This window comes from Bos grunniens, chromosome 7 (genome assembly GCF_055505025.1).
Source record: "Bos grunniens cultivar Pamir isolate PY7600 chromosome 7, Bosgru_T2T1.0, whole genome shotgun sequence".
NCBI classification, from domain to species: Eukaryota; Metazoa; Chordata; class Mammalia; order Artiodactyla; family Bovidae; genus Bos; species Bos grunniens.
In genome coordinates, this window is record NC_141171.1 from 95,400,693 (window position 1) to 95,421,571 (window position 20,879).

Consider the following 20,879-nt stretch of genomic DNA (forward strand, 5'->3'; position numbering starts at 1 on the left):
TGTATAAGCCTCAGGGACTGATGAATGGATGATGGGGAACTGCCACCATACTTCCCAGGGATCCCACTTGGGTAGAATTAGGCAAATAGCGATTCCAGTGTCTTTGAAAGAGAAATCAGGAGGGCCAGGTTACTGGTTTTGGTGGGGGAGGTTGGGAATGAGGGGGATGACGAGCGCAGTGTGAGCCTTGGTTCACACTTGAGATGCCCTGAAGACAGTTGGCTATGTGGGTCTATTTCTCTATGAGGAGGTGGGGCTTCGGAATGGATATTAGGGAGGAACTTGCTAAGGAAAATATGCTGAGCGTGATTAGTAGAAGGCCAGGCTTAGGGTCATGGGGAGCGTGAGCATTTTAAGAGGACAGAAGCAGAATAGGAGACAGGAAATAGGGGGATGGGGAAAGGCAAAATGCCAGAGAGATGAAGAGGAGGAGCAAGAATTATGAGTCAAGAGAGAAGAGAATTTCAGGAGGAAGGCAGTGGTTAATACTGCCAACTGACACAAATAGGTCAGCTAAGGTTTTCATGCAAAGGAAAAAAAAAAGCATTTGATTTAGCAACTTGGGGGTGGAGTGTGAGGGTGGTGTTCCAGTTTTGCCAGAGCCCCTTGAGTAGAGTTGTTAGGGTTGGAATCCAGATTGCAGTCTGTGGAAGAGTAGACAGGAGGTAAGACATGGATATGGGCTGAAATTGTCCTCTGTTCTTTTTATGAGGGGAAAGAGAAATAGAGGGATGGTAGGGTTTTGTTTGTTGGTTTTAAGAATGAACACTGGGGTGTGCGGGGAAGTAGCCAAACTAGGGAGAGAAAGAAAAGGGCTGATTATGCACCGTGTGGGAGGGGGGGACTTCGCCGGCACAGGTGAAGGAATTAGCCAGAAACCAGAAAAGGGAGCTCACTTCCTCTGGAAAGAGAGGAGAGCTGGCATGGCCGGATGCAGATAAAAATAAATAAAAGCGTGGGATGGAGAGGTGTGAGATGTTGAGGAAGTTCATGCTGATGATCTCAGTAGTCTCTGTGAAGAGAATGGCATTGGCCACAGGGCAAAAAAGGGTAGGATCTTGGTTCTACTGAGCTGTTTGTGGGGTCATGAGCAGTTGGTTGCTCAGTGGTAAAGAATTTGCCTGCAATACAGGAGATGCAGGGGATTTGGTTCAATCCCTGGGTTGGAAAGATCCCTTGGAATAGGAAATGGCAACCCAGTCCATTATTTTTGCCAGGAGAATCCCATAGACCGAGGAGCCTGGCAGGCTACAGTTCCTTGGGGTCTCAAAAATAGTCAGATGGGACTGAGCAACTGAGGCTGAACACTGCTTCTGTCCGGCTCTGGCTCTATAGGGCTCCAGAAGGCACCGTTGAGTAGCACTGCAGATCCTGCGGGCTGGGTGTCCTCTGCTGAAGGTCCTCATCGCAGCCTTGAGGAAAGGGGTTTCCGAAACAAAGGAGCTGAGCGGGGATGGGAGGGCAAGGCTGAGTGCATGCGAGAGCTGACTGGGAGGCAAGGTGGACGGATGCGCTTGGATCCAGAGAATGTGGACCATGGTGGAGTGTGGTGAGGACCGGGGACTGTGTGTTTAGGAATTTGAGGCTGTGGTTTTAGCAAAACGCAAACCCTGAGCAGTTAACACCTGTAAACTGAACAGAAGGGTATAGGATGGGGGGTGGGGGGTGGGGCTGTGGTTATCTACATGGCTGGTTTTAGTTAGATGGTCCCTAGCTGGTGGTCCCGTTTTTCTCTTTCCTGAGTGGAGGCAGCAACTTTAAAAAACCGAATTAAAAAAAATGATTTCTGTAATTTGAGGTCTTTGGACAATGGTAACACCAGAAAAGATGATAAAATATTGATGAGACCAAAGCAGTATTTATACAGGCATTACAAAAAGCTTGGGCCATATTCTAAATTAAATTTAAAAAAATCATTACAAGACAATGCATAGGTTATTCTTTCTTCTTTTCCTAAATTGCTTTAAATCTTTTATGTCATATCTTAGTGAGAGAAAATAAAATGGGCTACATGTAGCTACTGAAACTGGATTTTTTACTAAGGCTACTGTGTGTGTATGTGTGTGTTTACCCATCAAGGAGTCCATCTGTGCATTTTTGGAGCACTCGATGTCAAATATTAGTGATAAACAAGATTATGTATTGGAGTTAATATCAGTAGCTAAAACTCTCTTTGCAGTTGACTTTTTAAAATAGTAAGAATAAAGTATTGAAATCAAACTGTTCAGAAATTTGTCTTTCAAATAAAAATATCTTTAAAATTCTGGCAGGTGGGCAAAGTAAGCAGCCAGCCTGAGGTTGGAGGTAACAGAATAGTTCTGGAAGGGGCCAGTTATAGCAATAAATGTTTGCTGCCAAGAGCTGTCTTTTAAAAGGAGTGCTTTCCCTTTTCATAAGTTTCCTCCCTTGAACTGGTCTGGTTGCAGGAGGGACTGGGGAGAGAAATTAAACCTTTTAGGGGAGCCCATCAGTGATTCTTGTGGGTGATGGGGTTAGTGTGATGGAAGTCAGATTTCCTGCCAGAAGTTGACTTGGTGCTATAAAATAAGAGGAAGAGTGTGTATAGTACCACTGTTCTTGGCAGCCCAAAATGGAAACACGAAAATGCCGACTATAGGAGAATAGATAAATACACTATGATTAATCCTCACAGTGGAATATTTACTTGCCATCAAATAAAGTGCAGATAGACATGACACTCGGATGAATCTATCACAAAATGTTGGTGAAAAAAGAAAATCCCCCAAAACTATTTATAGTACAATGCTACTTTTGTAACATTTAAAAACAAGCAAAGGAATAAATAAACACAAAGCTCAGGACAGTGTTTACCCGTGAAGTGGTGAGGCTAGAGGACACACAGGGGATGGCGTGGGGAGAGCACATAAATAGATGTTAGCTGTTAGTATCACTGCGTTAGATGGTGTGTGCGTGTTTATACGTTATCTAAAATAAATAAAAGAAAGAAACATGAACGGATTGGTGGAGAAAGTGCATCAGAAACCAAAGAATTGTATGTATTCAGCAGAATGACATCACGGGCAACAAGTATGACCATAACTTGGGCCCTGTTGACAAGCCCAGCCCTTCTCACTGGCGAACAAGACTGAAGAGCCCCTTCCCACAGGGCTTTACCTTCTAGTATGAAGATAGTCTGCAAACAAAGAATTTGAGAAAGTAATAAGTTCTTTGAGAGAAAAATAAAACCAAAAACATAATAATATCTCTTTATGTAGGTATGTGTGGGTATGTCTCTAGGCTAGGTGCCCGGAAATGGATTAGTTGGATGGAAGAGTATGTGCATTTAAATTTTTGATAAATACTGCCAAATTGCTCTCCAAAAGAGGTTGTCCTAATTTATATTTCTACAACCTTCTTTTCCCACATTTTTGCCAACACTGGTGATTATCGATGATTATCAGTCTTTTGGTTTAGCCAACTGGCAAAATATGGCATCTTATTTTTGCTTCAAACAACCAATTTTTAGATGAGCGTTTGGCAGGAGAGTCATTAGTGAAATGAAGACTCTGCATATTTCTTTTCCATTATTGGTGAAAGAATGGCTGTAGTTGTCAGTCAGTTCAGTTCAGTCGCTCAGTTGTGTCCGACTCTGCGACCCCATGGAATGCAGCACGCCAGGTTTTCTTGTCCATCACCAATTCCCAAAGCCCACTCAAACTCATGTCCATTGAGTCGGTGATGCCATCCGACCATCTCACCTTTCTCAGCATCAGGCTCTTTTCAAATGGGTCAGCTCTTCGCATCAGGTGGCCAAAGTATTAGAATTTCAGCTTCAGCGTCAGTTCTTCCATAAATATTCAGGGCTGATTTCCTTTAGGATGGACTGGTTGGACCTTCTTGCTGTCCAAGGGCTGCAGTTGTATTTGCCTAAAATTTTGGGGGGAACAGTTGTGCTCTGTGTTTAGAGCTATTACTCTCTAATCCATTTGGTCAGAAGTAGTGTTTCCCTAAAACACTTGGAGGGATGGAAGCGGGGAGAAGGGAGATTTATTCAATGCTTTTATATGGTATTTTTATGTGGCATTAATGCTTTTAGGTGCTTTCACATGTTCTTTCTTTTAGTTTCTGCTTCATGGCAGCCCTTTGAGGAAGTTGGGAGACTCAGAATTGAAGACTTGCCTTAGTCATGGAGTTAGGAAGTGTTTCAGCTAGCTCTCACTTCATTGCACATACTCCCCACTCCATCCACCCCCCTTAAACCTTACAGAAGATGGCATTAATTTAAGGATTTAGTCCTTTAATGGTTCTATTCCAGTTGTTTCCAACCTTGGCTATATATTGAAATCTCCTGGAGAACCTGAAAAAATACTCACACCTGTGTTCTACTCCCAAAGATTCTGAGGTAATTCATCTGAGGTGTACCCTGGACATTACAATTAAAAAAATTACTGTTCAGCCAAGGTTGAAAGCCACTGGTCTAATTCTATGATCTCTTTTTAGACTTGTGTTCGTTACCTATAATGCAGTTTTGTGATACTCTTTTGCTATCTTATCTCCTAAAAGTTTTTCAAGTTTTTTTTTTTTTTGGCTTGAGACTGTTGGAAAAATTCCATAATAGGCTTTGGAATAACTGCAGATATCCTGTTGTGAGATGGGTAGAAAGACTGCATTACTAAATTGGGGTTGGGAATTGCTGAACAAATTATTTCTCAGGTCTTTATTTTGCAGTTTTAAAAAATCAGCAAACCAACTGCAGCATGACATAAGCAGTCTCATCTTGAAGAAGAGTATCAGCAAAATATTAGTATCACAACTTTTTCATGAATATATTTTCATCTGTTACTGAAGATAAAATAGCACAGAACAGAGCTCAAGAAAGGAAATATGTCAGCTACAATAAATGAAATCTCATTCAAATATTATTCAGTTTTTCTGGGGATATTTACCCACTGCCCTATGAAAGTAATGGCTGCTGCTGCTGCTGCTAAGTCGCTTCAGTCGTGTCCGATTCTGTGCGACCCCATAGACAGCAGCCCACCAGGCTCCTCTGTCCCTGGGATTCTCCAGGCAAGAATACTGAAGTGGGTTGCCATTTCCTTCTCTAATGCATGCATGCATGCTAAGTAGCTTCAATCGTGTCTGACTCTATGTGACCTCATGGACAGCAGCCCACCAGGCTCCCCTGTCCATGGGATTCTCTAGGCAAGAATACAGGACTGGGTTGCCATTTCCTTCTCCATATGAAAGTAAAATACCTACTGATGGTCTACCCCATATATGATGAGCTTAGAAGTAAAATCATTTCTCCCATCTGTGATATCAAGATGCTCCCCCCACCTGTAGGACATCTTTAGAAAAGCTAGACATAATTATTTTGGCAACTTAAATGGGAATAATCATGCTTCTTACCTATTCAGTTGTTGTGGTTTATCCTCAATATATGTTGATCTTTGATGCTGATTTTCTTGGTGATGTGGGCTACAGTTATAGGAGGACTGTGTGGAGACTTTAGCAGAGACCTTGTTTTTTTCCTTTCCAAAGCACTTATTGTGGTTGTTGCTATTAATATATTCACTTGTAGGTTTTTTCATGTAATTCTGAATATGGAATCCTATTTGATCTCCGCATGTGCTGTGCATGGTAGCGTAGGCCAAGCCAGACTTGGTGGACTTTGCTTTTAGTTCCACATCAGTGATTTCCTATAGAACTTTAAGTTATGCTATGTCATAATTTCCTAAATCTATAAAATGGAAATCACAGTTCCCGAAAAGTAAATAATAGACTATATGTGAAAGCACTTTATGAGATAGTTCAGTACTATTTATTTTTAAGTAGTCCGTTTTCCTTCTAATATCTGTAAAATAAGCTGTTCTTGAATTTGCTCTCTTGTGTGTGATGAGTGTGTAAAATTGGAGTTAAAAGACCTGGTGTGAATCAGGGCAAGTCATTTAGTCTCAGCCTTACTTTCTGTCTTTAAGATGAGAACGGTAGATAGATGCTGCCTCAGGTGGTAGATGGATTAAATACTATCATCAGGATGAAAGTACTTTGTCAAGGGCAAAGCACTTCACAAGCATCAGCTAATTCCTCATTTAAATTTGGGTGCATGACCCATCCTTCAAGTCATGTATCTTTTTTCTCTGCACCACGGCCCAGAATCTCAGTGCTACCTCCAGAATTCCCATCTCTCTCCCACCTTACTGCTGCTTCACTAGGTCCTTCCATCAGGGCACCTCCACCTTTTGACCTTTTCTTCTTTCACCTTCATTAGTCCCATCCCTCTCCCACATTATATTGGCATTTTCTTTCCCTAGATTTCACTTTCTTCATTATAAAATTACACTTCTATTAATATAGATTAGGATTACACTTACTTTTTGACAGCTGATTTACTGCTGCTTGTGGCTAGCATTTTAGATGACTAATCTGTTGATTATCCCAAAATAAGCGTTACTCAATTGTGTTGTTCTTTCAGAGCGTATACTGTATTTTAGCAGTGACCAGAGTACCAGAACCCACAGTAATGACAAATATAAATATTTCGGATCTGTGTTAGATCTGACTACATGTTTAGGAATGTGCCTTTTGTTACCATCCAAGATACTCCTTATAGTCAGCACTCTAACTGGAGTGCTGCTCCGAGATGGAAAAAAAATCCATCCCCCAGCACCCCCCCTTTATTTTTGGCCTCACCGAGCCGCTTGTGGAATCTTAGTTCCCCAACTAGGGATCAAACCCAGACCTTAGGCAGTGAAAGCGCAGAGTCCTAACCACTGGATCTCCAGGGAATTGCCTTTTCTGGATTCAGATGAAAAGTTATTTAATAACATCTTGATTATATTTAAATAATTTTAACAACATCATATAATAATATATATTTTAATTCTTTTGTTGAACTTTGATTCAAATGGATGATAAACTTTTAAAATATTATACAAATCTCCTGAAACACATGTGTAACATAACATACCTGTCCTTAAAAAAAAGTTCCAGTCAGTTCTGTTCCTGTCATAATAGTATTTGTAGTCTACGATGTTTCCACCACCCCCAGAGTTTCCTGCTGCTGCTGCTGCTAAGTCGCTTCAGTCTTGTCGGACTCCTAGCAACCCCATGGACTGCAGCCTACCAGGCTCCTCCGTCCATGGGATTTGCCAGACAAGAGTACTGGAGTGGGTTGCCATTGCCTTCTCCTCAGAGTTTCCTAATGTCTCCTTTTTTTAAAAAAAAGTCATCATTTTTAGGTGGTTTTTTTTTTTTTTTTTTTAGCACAGAGTTCCTAAAGTCAGCTGACTTCCCCTAGTCATGTATACCTAACGCAGAGCAATTGATTTTTGAAACTTTTCTGTGAACTCACAGGAAAAGGTAAAAATGAGTAAAAACCAAGCCAAATACTCTGATTACTCTAGAGATTTTTCTTCTTGGGAGTTCTTTATCTTTTGCTTTCTTCTGGGTGTTTTACTAAGTCATAAATTTTAACAACAAATCTTCTACAACTGCTTTGTATAGCTACATCAACACACATACAAATTTGCTTCTAGATAACTAATAAATTTTAAGTTGTTCTTGATAAAAACAACGCCTCCTTCCTTTGGGCTGTGAGACTGCTTGGGCTGAAAGAGATCAAGCGATTATTTAGCCCTGACTCCTGTATTTATTACCAGAAGGGGAACTGGGCTCTAAGGAGGTGACAGTTTAATTGAGTTCACATGATGACTCACTTTATTGGGGAGTTCTTAAGAAAGAGTATTGTTAGGCATATCTATATAAGAGATAAAAAACATCTGAGTTGCATTGGTTTACTCATGAGCTGTTGGCCATTTCATCTTTCAAATGTTATTTAGCCATTCTTCTGTTCCCTTGGTAAGGGGAATAACAGAGGCAGAGTTCCTGCCCTGAGCTTGGAAGTTATAGGTAGGTAGGTAGATAGATAAATAGCTGGTTAGATAGATGTTCAAGGAGGAGTGAAGGAAAGTTAGCCTCTCTTTTTGAAATTTACTTTTCCGGCCTTGTATGGTCTTTGTCAATTCTCAACCTTAGAAAAATGAGATTTTAAAGGGTATGTCTGGGGAGGAGGACCCCAGCATCCCTGAAAGAAGCCTTGGTTGAGGCACTTTCAGGGCAGGGCTGTTCTGGCTCTGTTGTCGAACAGCTCTAATTGTTTGAAAATTTTTCATTATATTGTGTTGAAATAGTCCCTGTAATTTCTACCCACAAATCCTAGTTCTTTCTGGAAAAACTCAGACCCAGTATATTCAGTTGACTTCCTTCCTCCTCATGGAGGCCTCTTGTCTCTGGAGTAACCACTCCCACACCCTTCAGCTTTTCTCCATAGGGCATTATTTTCAGACCTCTGATTGCTATTCTTAGGGCTCAGTCTGGTTTTGAATTGTGTCTTTTAAAATGTGAGGTTGAGAACTGAGTATCTCTCCAGATGTGGTTGTCTCTCCATTATGGAATGTATGGCAGAACCATAACATCTGCTAGCAACTACATTTCTATTAATAGAGACTAAATGCATTTGCTGTCTTGGTAGCTGCCTTTGTACTCTTGACACATATTAAGCTTGAAAACAACTAACTCCCCTGGATATTTTCTGCATGAAATGTTATCATATCAGTTCTCTTCCAGTCGATGTTTGTGCAGTTAAATATTTTGAACTGACGTTTATCTATGTTAGAGGTTATATTATGGTTTCATTGGAGCAAGAGCATCTCAATTCTTGACCTTGTCCTTGATTTAAATTATTTGTGTACTTTCCTTGTAGTAAAAGAATAGTTTTCAGCATTTTGAAGGGAACGTGTGCTTATTTTTGTTAGAAATACCTAGCAAAAGAAGCACTGTTACTTGACCTTAACATTAAAAAAAAAAAAAAAGCTGTGTATGTATAGTATAGGGTTTATACTACATAGTGAATAGTATGGTGTATTACCCAGACTTCTCCTTCAGAACCAAGTCACTAGTAACCGGGAAAGGGTCCTCTCTGGACGTTGCCCTCAGGCAAAGGTTTATCTCACATAAATCATGCCACCTTCCCAGGGACCGCCTACATACAGTGACTGATCAGGCAGGAGAATGAAGACTCAGTTTCTTTGTTTTGAAGACGAGCCATCCTAGCTCCAGAGATCCCAGGGTGACAGCTGAATCCTTTATTGTGAAGGCACTGAAGTTCAACCTTCTCTCTGTTCACACCTGCTTCTTTGACTCCCTCAAAGGTGTGGATCCCAAATATACTGCAATAGACAGCCCTGTTGTGTGGTCTTACTTAGCTGTGGGCTGTAGCAGGCACTCATATGCCTTATTTTATTTAATCCTTTTATTTAATTTAACCCTGAGAGGTAGCTACATGTCATTCCCAAGTTACATAGGACAAACTGACGCAAGAGAAAGTGAGGTGTGTTGTTGAATGCGTATAAGTGTTAGCACTGACATCGGGATTGGAGGTCCATCATTCTGCCTCTTATTCTACTATGCTTTCAGAGGCTTTCAGAACACAACGTGTGCATGTTTTGCTGGAGGCTTCTAATCTACCCTTAGTTTGAACTGATTATGTGAGACTGTCGATAAGGTCCCCCAAGCAGTACATGGTCCATCCATAAGTTTACCTATAGGAAAGCTAGTCTAGTGGTCATTGTGGTTTGTTCTCTGATGGAGAGAAGGGAGTAATTTTACTTGGTAACTTCTTCAGGGTGGATACCTAGATTTGTGTCTCCTATAGGCCATGAGAATAAAAAAGAAAATGGCAGCCAAGGAACAATAGTTTTTTCTGCTTTGACCCCAGTGTTTCTTGACACTATCGACCAGGTAGTAATTGGAAGCCAGGCTTGGTGTTTCGTTGCCATGAACAATAGTGAATGTTGAATAGAAATTATGTCAGAGAGTGCAGAAAGTTACAGACCCTCATAAACCCAGGGAAGATTCAAAGCTAATTTTGGTTCTATTATGTAGCAGATAAATTTGGCGTTAGAGTACTGCAGACACCTGTTGAGTGGTGGGCTGATGAATGTAATTGCAGCTCTTATAAAGTTTTCAGTCTTGTACTTTCAGTAAGTTGATAATGATTAAATCGAAAAACTGCTCCTTGGAAGAAAAGCTATGACCAACCTATACAGCATATTAAAAAGCAGAGACATTACTTTGCCAACAAAGGTCCATCTAGTCAAAGCTATGGTTTTTCCAGCAGTCACATATGGATGTGAGGGTGGGACTATAAAGAAAGCTAAGTGCTGAAGAATTGATGCTTTTGAACTGTGGTGTTGGTAAAGACTCTTGAGAGACCCTTGGACTGCAAGGAGATCCAACCAGTCCATTTTAAAGGAAATCAGTCCTGAATATTCATTGGAAGGACTGATGCTGAAGCTGAAACTCCAATACTTTGGCCACTTGATGCGAAAAACTGACTCATTGGAGAAGACCCTGATGCTGGGAAAGATTGAAGGTGGGAGGAGAAGGGGACAACAGAGGATGAGATGGTTGGATGGCATCACCGTCTCAATGGACATGAGTTTGGATAAGTTCTGGGAGTTGGTGATGGACAGGGAGGTCTGGTGTACTGCTGCTGTCCATGGGGTCGCAAAGAGTCAGACACGACTGGGTAACTGAACTGGACTGAACCTTTACTAATTGCAGAATGTGCTTCAAACACTAACCTTGGGGGGCTATCTGCCTATAGCTTATTGCGTTTGTGAAACTTCTCTTCATTTTGCCTGATTTTCACCAGTGATATTTCTCGACTGTGGTTGGTATTATGTGGCCTAGGGGAAAAAAGCCACCTGCTTAACTATTTAAATAGTCATAAGTCTATAGTTTCCTGAAATAACCCAGTCTTACTTTCTTAGAAAGGTGTGAAATTCCCTTTTCTGGGAATTGTTTTTGCTTCTGATTCTTGTCCTCAGTGACATCTATGCTGGTATTTTATTTCCATGCTAAGTAAGGTAAAGTTAAAGCATAACAATTAACAAAAGATTCCACAAAAATATAGCCAGGGGACTTCCCTGGAGGTCCAGTGGATGACTCTGTGTGCTTCCACTGCAGGGGGCACGGGTTTGATCCCTGGTCAGGGAACTAAGATCCCTCATGCTGGTCAAAAAAAAAAAAAATTATATATATATATATATATATATATATATATACATACACATATATATAGCCAGACCAGATGACCCCTTTGTTCAACCCCCTTTGTCCTCTTTGCACTGACCGTACATGTTGGTAATGGCTGTATATTGGGGTATGTTTCTGACTTAAATTTTTTAAAGGCTAATAATTGTCTCCTGGTACTTGTTATTCCTATTGTCAATATTTCTTAGATATGATATTTTTCTAAAAATATATTTTTTAATCCCTAATGAGTGCATTCAAAAAGCTGGGGTTTGATGTGAGGGATAGGACAGTTTTTTCCTGGTGTAAACCAGGAACACAATAATATTTTTGCTCTTTTCCATCACTGTTTCTTGGAACTTTGAAAGCACATCAGTGAATCAGCTTTCCCAAATGTCAGTGGATTGAGCATAGCTGGGTGTTATTGTTTCTAACTTTAATTTTTATTAAAAAAGTCAGTGGAATGAAGAAAAAAAATTATTGAGAGGAGGCGCAGGAGAGTCTTTTGGGCTTGAAATGCTATATATCCTGACCTTGAGTGGTGGGTACATTCACTGAGCCTTGTGCATAAGAGCTGGGCTCTACCTTGTATATATATTATTCTTAAATAAAGGAAACTGATATTTCCTATTTTTGAAGAGTCTTTTATTTGAAAGCATTTAAGACATGAAATAAAGCAAGGGAAAGAAGATTTTAAAGTATAATGCACTGTGGAACTAAAAAATACCATGTTCTAGAAATATAACTAGCAATATTTGTTATGCAGAGTGGGTAGCCCTCCACCTTCCAGCCCTAGATCTTTGTGTTTTTTTTTTTTGTTGTTGTTGAACTATAGTTGATTTACAGTGTTGTGTAGTTTCAGGTGTACAGCAAAGCGATACACATACATACGTGCTGCCCTGATATCTCAGTGGCAAAGAATCCTCCTGCCAAAGCAGGAGACACGGGTTTAATCCCTGGGTCAGGAAGATCCCCTGTAGAAGGAAGCAACCCACCTCAGTATTCTTGCCTGGAGAATCCCATGACCAGAGGAGCCTGGTGGACTGAATCCCATGACCAGAGGAGCCTGGTGGGCTACAGTTCGTGGGGTCGCAAAAGAGTTGGATATGACCCCGTGACTAAACAACAACAAATATGTATTTAGGTATACACACACATACCCTTGCCCTGAAGCTTTTAGATTCTGTTTCAGCCCCTTGGCCTGGTGCCAGAGAGGAAGTGCTCTTTGTGCCAGATTGTTCTTACGTCTGCCCCTCCTGTGGGATTTAAAGCGTTAATTCTAGGGCAGTTAACCTGCAGCTCTTTCTCCATGTCTGTGATCTTACTACGAAGATGTACTACGTTACTACTATGTAACGAAAGAGCAAATATTGTCCCTGGGATGGTCATGCACAAAGTTTCCAACAGTCAGAGGGGAATTCAGTGAAGTCAGGGGTGGCATTAAGAATATCTGTTATAGAAACAGGAAGCGTCATGAGTATCTGTTATAGAGACAGGAAGCGTCATGAGTGTAATGAGGATGAGAACAGGCTGGAATACTTCCATTCCTGTTAAGACTTTATTAAGCATTTGTGGCAGAAAACTGCTAGTGCCGGCAGAATCAGGAAGAGAGAAGGAGGAACAGGGTTCTGTGAGTTCCAGGCTAGGTCCACCATTAAAAGAGGTTTGAATGTCACTGGGACACTGTGGAGTTTGCGCACCCTCTGACCGTGAATCCTGTGGAGAGAAGGAACCTCAGCAGCAGGGCCTGAGAGCCAGCCTGGTTGTGTTTGGCTGTTCTGGACCTTTTCTTAGGATTTGGGACTCTGTTTTCCCCTCTGACTCTACAGTGTTCTGTTCCTCCCCATAGCTTACTATGTGATCATAGTTTCTCTCCTGACATCTGTTTCTCTTTTTAAACTTCACTTTTTACCTTTTCTCTTCTATTTTTGAGTCCCATCCTGGACATTTTTTAAAGTAGCTTGGGTACAAATTCTTGGTTCAGCAGCCAGCTCAAGTTTCATTTCTCTCGCCACTTCAGCTGTTATTGGTTTCCCTTTTCTTGTTTTGCTTACTATCTGTTCTTTTTTTTTTTTTTTCCACGTGGCACACTATAATTTCTGACCTTATTTCACAAGTGGTTCATATGACTTATGAAGAAGAATGATTTACTTCTTCAACTTCTTTGGAGGGAAAAACATAACCTTTATTTTGTATCCACTTCAGGGGATAGCACATTACTTTAGAAGTATTAAGTAACCAAGATTTATCTGTTGTTGTTCAGTTGTTAAGTCATGTCTGAGTTTTTGCAATCCCATGGACTGCAGCACACCAGGCTTCCTTGTCCTTTACTATCTATTGGAGTTTGCTAAAACTCATGTCCATTGAATCGGTGATGCCATCCAGACATCTCATCTTCTGTCACCCCCTTCTCCTCCTGCACTCAATGTTTCCCAGCATTAGGGTATTGTCCAATGAGGTGGCTCTTGCATCAGGTGGCCAGAGTACTGGAGCTTCAGCTTCAGCATCAGTCCTTCCAATGAATATTCAGGGTTGATTACCTTTAGGATTGACTGGTTTGATATCCTTTCAGTCCAAGGGACTCTCAGGGGTCTTATCCAGTACCACAGTTTGAAAGTACCAATTCTTTCGAACTCAGCCTTCTTTATGGTCCAACTCTCACACCCTTAACATGACTACTGGAAAAACCATACCTTTGACTATACAGACCTTTGTTGGCAAAGTGATGTCTCTGCTTTTAAATATGCTGTCTAGGTTTGTCATGGCTTTTCTTCCAAGAAGCAAGCGTCTTTTAATTTCATGGTTGCAGTCACCATCTGCAATGATTTTGGAGCTCAAGAAAATAAGATCTGTCAATGCTTCTACTTTTCCCCCATCTGTTTCAGTTCATTTCATTCACTCAGTCGTGTCTGACTCTTTGTGACCCCATGGACTGCAGCATGCCAGGCTTCCCTGTCCATCAGCAACTGCTGGAGCTTCCTCAAACTTATGTCCATCGAGTCGGTGATGCCATCCAACCATCTCTTCCCCTGTCGTCCCCTTCTCCTGCCTTCAATATTTCCCAGCATCAAGGTCTTTTCCAATGAGTCAGTTCTTCGCATCAGGTGGCCCAAGTATTGGAGCTTCAGCTTTAGCACCAGTTCTTCCAATGAATATTCAGGACTGATTTCCTTTAGGATGGACTGGTTGGATCTCCTCGCTGTCCAAGGGACTCTCAAGAGTCTTCTCCAACACCACAGTTCAAAAGCATAAATTCTTCAGTGCTCAGCTTTCTTCACAGTCCAACTCTCACATCCATGCATGACAGCTGGAAAAACCATAGTTTTGACTACACAGACATTTGTCAGCCAAGTAATGTCTCTGCTTTTTAATATGCTGTCTAGGTTTTTCATAGCTTTTCTTCCAAGGAGCATGTGTCTTTTGATTTCATGGCTGTCGTCACCATATGCAGTGATTTTGGAGCCCACTGTTTCCATTGTTTCCCCATCTACCCCATCTGTTTACCTTGAAATGATGGAACCATATGCCATGAACTTTGTATTTTTAGAGTTGAGTTTTAAGCCAGCTTTTTCATTTTTCTCTTTCACCCTTATCAAGAGGCTCTTATTTCCTCTTTGCTTTCTAGTGTTAGAGTGGTGTCATCTGCATATCTGAGGTTATTGATGTTTCTCCCAGAAATCTTGATTCTAGCTTGTGATCTACCCAGATCAACGTTTCACATGATGTACTCTACACAGAAGTGAAATAAGCAGGATCACAGTATGTACTTTTGATGTACTCCTTTCCCAATTTTGAAGCAGTCCGTTGTTCCATGTCTGTTTCTAACTGTTGCTTCTTGATCTGCATATAGGTTTCTCAGGAGACAGGTAAGGTGGTCAGGTATTCCAATCTCTTTATTTCCCAGTTTCTTGTGATCCACACAGTCACAGGCTTTAGTATAGTCAATAAAGCAAAAGTTGATGTTTTTCTGGAATTTTCTTCCTTTTTCTGTGATTGGACGAATGTTGGCAATTTGATCTCTGGTTCTTCTGCCTTTTTTCAATTCAGTTTCTACATCTGTAAGTTCTCAGTTCACATGCTGTTGAAGTCTAGCTTGGAGAATTTTGAGCATTACCTTCCTAGCATGTGAAATGAGTGCAACCGTATGCTAGTTTGAACATTCTTTGGCATTGTCCTTCTTTGGGATTGGAATGAAAACTGATCTTCCAGTCCTGTGGCCACTGCTGAGTTTTCCAAATTTTCTGGCCTATAGAGTACAGCAGTTTAATAGCATCATCTTTTAGGATGTCAAATAGCTCAGCTGGAATTCCATCACCTCCACTACTTTTGTTTGTAGTAACACTTCCTAAGGCCCACTTGACTTCACACTCCAGGATGTCTGGCTCTAGATGAGTGAGCACACCATCGTGGTTATCTGGGTCATTAAGACCTTTTTTTTATAGTTCTTCTGTGTATTCTTATCATTTCTTCTTAACCTCTTCTGCTTCTGTTAAATCCTTGCTATTTGTGTATACTTCATTGTGCCCATGTTTGGTTGAAATGTTCCCTTGGTATTTCTAATTTTCTTGAAGACATCTCTAGTCTTTCCCATTCTATTGTATTCCTCTATTTCTTTGCATTATTCACTTTCTTATCCCTCCTTACTATTCCCTGGAACCCTGCATTCAGTTGGGTATATCTTTCCCTTTCTCCCATGCCTTTCATGTCTCTTCTCAGAAAAGAAGACCTTCTCAGACAACCATGTTGCCTTCTTGCATTTCTTTTTCTTAGGGATGATTTTGGTCACCGCCTCCTGTACAATGTCATGAACCTCCCTCCATCCATAGTTATTTAGGCACTCTGTCTACCAGATCTAATCCCTTGAATCTATTTGTCACTTCTGCTGTATAATCATAGGGGGTTTGATTTAGGTCATAGCCGAATGGTCTAGTGTTTTTCCCTACTGTCTTCAAGTTAAGCTGAATTTTGCAATAAGGAACTGATGATCTGAGCCACAGTCAGCTCCAGGTCTTGTTTTTGCTGAAGATGGAGAAGAGCTTCTCTATCTTTGGCTGCAAAGAATATAATCTATCTCATTTCTCTATTGACCATCTGGTGATGTCCATGTGTAGAGTCTTCTCTTGTGTTCTTGGAAGAGGGTGTTTGCTATGCTCAGTGTGTTCTCTTTGCAAAACTCTGTTAGCCTTTGCCCTGCTTCATTTTGTACTCCAAGGCCAAACACTACTCCAGGTATCTCTTGACTTCCTACTTTTGCATTTTAATCCCCTATGATGAAAAGAATATCTCTTTTTGGTTTTAGTTCTAGAAGGTAGGTCTTCATGGAACCATTTGATTTCAGCTTCTTTGGCATTAGTGGTTGGTGCATAAACATGGATTACTGTGATGTTGAATGGTTTGCCTTGAAAACAGACCGAGATCATGCTGTTGTTTTTGAGATTGCATCCAAGTACTGTATTTCGGACTCTTGTGTTGACTATGAGGGCTACTCCATTTCTTCTAAGGGATTCTTGCCCACAGTAGTAGATATTAGTGGTCATTTGAATTAAATTCACCTATTTCCGTTCATTTTAGTTTCCCGATTCCTAAAATGTCAATGTTCATTCTTGCCATCTTCTGCTTGACCATGTCCAATTTATATATGTGGAATGAGCAAATAATGTATTCATGGTTTCTGTAATATTAGGTACTCAATCTTTTGTTGAAAGTTAATGCCCTGTAAAAATGAGTCCATAAGGATATTATTTTGAATCTCAAATAATCTCATTCTTAAGGTTGCATTCTTTATTTTCTTTTAATTTTCCTTTTGCAAATCAATCTGACAAGAGAGACTATTTGTGTGTGTAGGAAATCCTTTGCCCAATTTAGGCTTCCAGTAAACACAAGTTTTAAATAATGCAACATGGATATGGCTCATTTTAATCTCTAAGTAATTACCTGGACCCTTCAATAGGGAAATAACTTTTCAGACAGATCATTAGAAGCACATTTGTGGTAGACTTTTAAGGCATTAATAATCATAGAGATTGTCTTAATTGCTTTTGGAGTGAAGAATTCTTTTATAAAATGAAGAAATACTTTCTCATTCATCTGTTTTGCTAGGCTGGGCTTTCTTAAATTGGCTTGCTTTAAAATGGGCATACTTAAGATTAAAAAAGCTCCAGAGACCTTCCATCCATTTACAAATACAAAAATAGCAATAATGACTGACAGAGACACCCCTTTTCGCCTGTCAGTTATGGGGACTATTTAAGGTTCTTTCTTTTTCATGCTCTAGAAGTAATGTGAGGTTTAAATTCAACTCCCTTTAATCTGAAACACTGACTGAGCTCCAAACCACTTAGCAGCCTGCCATTTTTCAATGGGAGGGGAAAACAGCGATATAATTTACTGTCCACATTTTATAGTTTTCCCTTTAAAAAACCTGCTTACACAGTTCCTGTATTTGCAGAAACTAGAGAGTTAGATGGCTTTTAAATGCAGCCCTGGCTGGGCAGTGCTGGCAAACTCAAAGCAGCTGAAGGGCCACCCTAGCTGGTGCAAGGTGCTGAGAGATAAGGGGCTCTGGTAATAAAGTCAGGGGAAGTATGAAGGAAGATGGAGGCATCATCAGGTTGATGAGCCGAAAGGGGAAGCAGTGTTCAGGAAGGACAGAGGGTCATGGCTGGGCTCCACTGCTGAACTGAAGTGCACACCAAGATAAAAGTCGTGTCATTGTTTTAGTCAGGCAGCAGCATTTACTGGGCACTGACTCACTGCTGGGGAGTTTGTTCTCCATTACCCTATCTGAACCCTGGTCTCTTAGAGATTCAGCCAAAAGAATCTCTGGCCTCATGATGCTTTTATTATTGAGCAGGCGGTGTCTGCCCTGGGCCTTGTCTAGGAAAACTGGAGAAGAGGTGGGATTCGTGAGGCCTCACCAGCAAGATGGTGTTCTACCCACCTGGACTTTTCCCACTGTCCTTGTCCCCAGGCTACCTTGCCTCACGTTCTTCAGCAGTTTTCATCTTCTCCTGTTCACTTCCAGCTCACCTCTTCATGAAGCAATTACTGAGTACATACCATGAGAAGGCAAACACTGGAGAAATACTGTATTCACCAGGGTTCTCAGAGAAACAGAATTAATAGGATATCCTATGTATGATATAGCATTTAGATATAGATATAGGTAGATACATATGTGTGTGTGTATGTGTGTGTATGTGTGTGTATGTGTGTGTGTATCCCTGTCAATCTATCTATCCATCTGTCTCTACAGTTGACTCTTGAACAACATGATGGGAGGAACGTTAGGAGCACAGACCCCTGCACAGTTGAAAATCCGTGTATAACTTTGCACTTGGCTCTTTGTATCCAGGGTTCTACACTCAACCAACTGCAGATAGTGTAGTAGTGTAGTCTGGATTTATTGAAAAAAACTCCATGTATAAATGGACCTGCACAGTTCACACTGTGTTCACACAGTTCACACTGCTGTTCAAGATCTCTCTCTCTCTCACACACACACTAATAGGATTGATCAATCTGTTTTTCCATCTGTCTGTCTATCTGAACATCATCTATTTAGATTTATTTTAAGAAACTGGACTGTGGAGAATGGCAGGATCAAAGTTTTCAGGGTAAGCTGACAGGCTGGAGACCCAAAGAAGAGCTGATGTTGTATCTCAAGTCTGAAAGCAGTCCAGAGACTGCCTTTCCTCTTCACTGGGGGAAGTCAGTCTTTTTTTTTTTTTTTTCTGTCAACATTTCCAACTGATTAGATGAGATCCATCTAAATTATGGAAAGTAATTTGCTTTTTGCAAAATTTGCTCATTTAAAAAAATATTTCACAGCAACATCTAGATTAGTGTTTGACCAAATATGTGGGTACCATAGCCCAGACAAGTTGACACATAAAATTAACCATCATGAGTCCTATGTATCTTACAAAGGAAAGTAATATAGGCCCTTGTCTGGAATGAAAATGTGTTTAATAAGAGAGATGGTCACATAAGTAAATGAAGTGAAGTGAAGTCACTCAGTCGTGTCTGACTCTTTGCGACCTCTTAGACTATAGCCCACCAGGCTCCTCCACCCATGACATTTTCCAGCAAGAATACTGGAGTGGGTTGCCATTTCCTTCTCCAGGATCTTCCCGACCCAGGGATTGAACCCGGGTCTCCCACATTGTAGGCAGACGCTTTACTGTCTGAGCCACCAGGGAAGTCACATAAGTAAGTAAATAACTATAAATCAAGCCATGATCTTTGTGATGAGTTCTCTGTTGGCTCTCAACAAAGAACTTTGGGAATCTAGAGCAAAGGATAATCAATTCTGACTGGGGGTCATCAGAAAGGCTTAATAAAAGGAGTGTGATTTGCGGTGGATGTTGAAAGCTAGATAGGAGTTTGCTAAATGAAAAAAGGTAAGGACAAGTGAGGGGAAAGCAGTCTAAGTCCAATAAAAACAGAATTTGTCCATGAATTCATATATTCTCTAAAAATTCATGAAGCACAATTTCCATGTCTCTTGTTTAGGTACTTATGATATATAGCAGAGAAGCATCTCTGCTCAGAATGAATAATGATAATGGTCACTATTTGTGGAATGCTTTGTTTATATGTATTATCTCAATTACTGTCCCACCATCGGTGGGAATGGTTCTCGTGGTGAAGCTCAACAGTAGAGTACAGTATCTGTGGAATGCGGAGGGTCTACTGAGCACACTCCTGGGACTAGGAGGACAGGGAGTTGCTGGCCTCGGAGGCTTGGGCTGAAAGGCATAGCCTTTCCATTGGCAGGCAGATCCTGAAACAGGCGAGTCTTAAGCCCAGCTTTTCTTCACACCCCAGGTGACTCTACAGGTGTTCTAGAATAGCTGGAAGCTTGTGTGACAGTATCCAGGGGAATGGAACCTATAATAATCTTGTCTTTGGTTCTCTTCCTCTAAGGCTAGTTTTCACTCCAACTCCAAAGAAGGGCAATGCCAAAGGATGTTCAAACTACTGTATAATTGCACTCATTTCACATGCTAGCAAGGTTATGCTCAAAAAAACTTCAAACTAGGCTTCAACAGTATGTGAACCGAGAACTTCCAAGATATACAAGCTGGGTTTAGAAAAGGCAGAGGAACCAGAGATCAAATTGCCAACATTCATTGGATCATAGAGAAAGCAAGATAATTACAGAAAAAATATCTACATCTGCTTCCTTGACTACATTAAACCCTTTGACTATTGAATCACAGCAAACTGTGGAAAATTCTTAAATAGATGTGAATACAAGACCACCTTACTTGCCTCCTGCAAAACCTGTATGCAGGTCAATAAGCAGCAGTTAGAACTGGACATATGGAATAATGAACTGATTCCAAATTGGGGAAGGAGTACAACAGACTGTATATTGTTACCCTGCTTATTTAACTTATACATAGAGTACATCATATGAAATGCCAGGCTGGATGAATCACAAGTTGGAGTCAAGATTTCCAGGAGAAATACCATCACCTCAGATATGCAGGAGATATCACTCTAATTGCAGAAAGTGAAGAGGAACTAAAGAGCTTCTTGATGAATATGAAAGAGGAGAGTGAAAAAGCTGGCTTAAAACTCAACATTCAAAGAACTAAGATCATGGCAACTGGTCCTATCACTTCATGGCAAATAGAAGGGGAAAAAGTGGAAACAGTGGCACATTTTCTTTCCTTGGGCTCCAAAATCACTGGGGACAGTAGCTGGAGCCACAAAATTAAAAGACACTTATTCCTAGAAAGGAAAGCTATGACAAATGTAGGCAGTGTATTAAAAAGCAGAGACATCACTTTGCTATCAGAGGTTCATATAGT

At 40.8% G+C, this 20,879-nt stretch overlaps 1 protein-coding gene across 1 annotated transcript in view; it reads left to right on the forward strand.

Moving 5' to 3' along the window:
- The first annotated feature begins 603 nt into the window (after positions 1-603).
- Positions 604-20,879, forward strand: part of CAST (calpastatin) — a 770,242-nt gene continuing 749,966 nt past the window's right edge. Inside the window, exon 1 of the mRNA XM_086413227.1 lies at positions 604-665. The gene's annotated coding sequence lies outside the window, so the exon portion shown is untranslated. The remainder of the gene's footprint in view (positions 666-20,879) is intronic.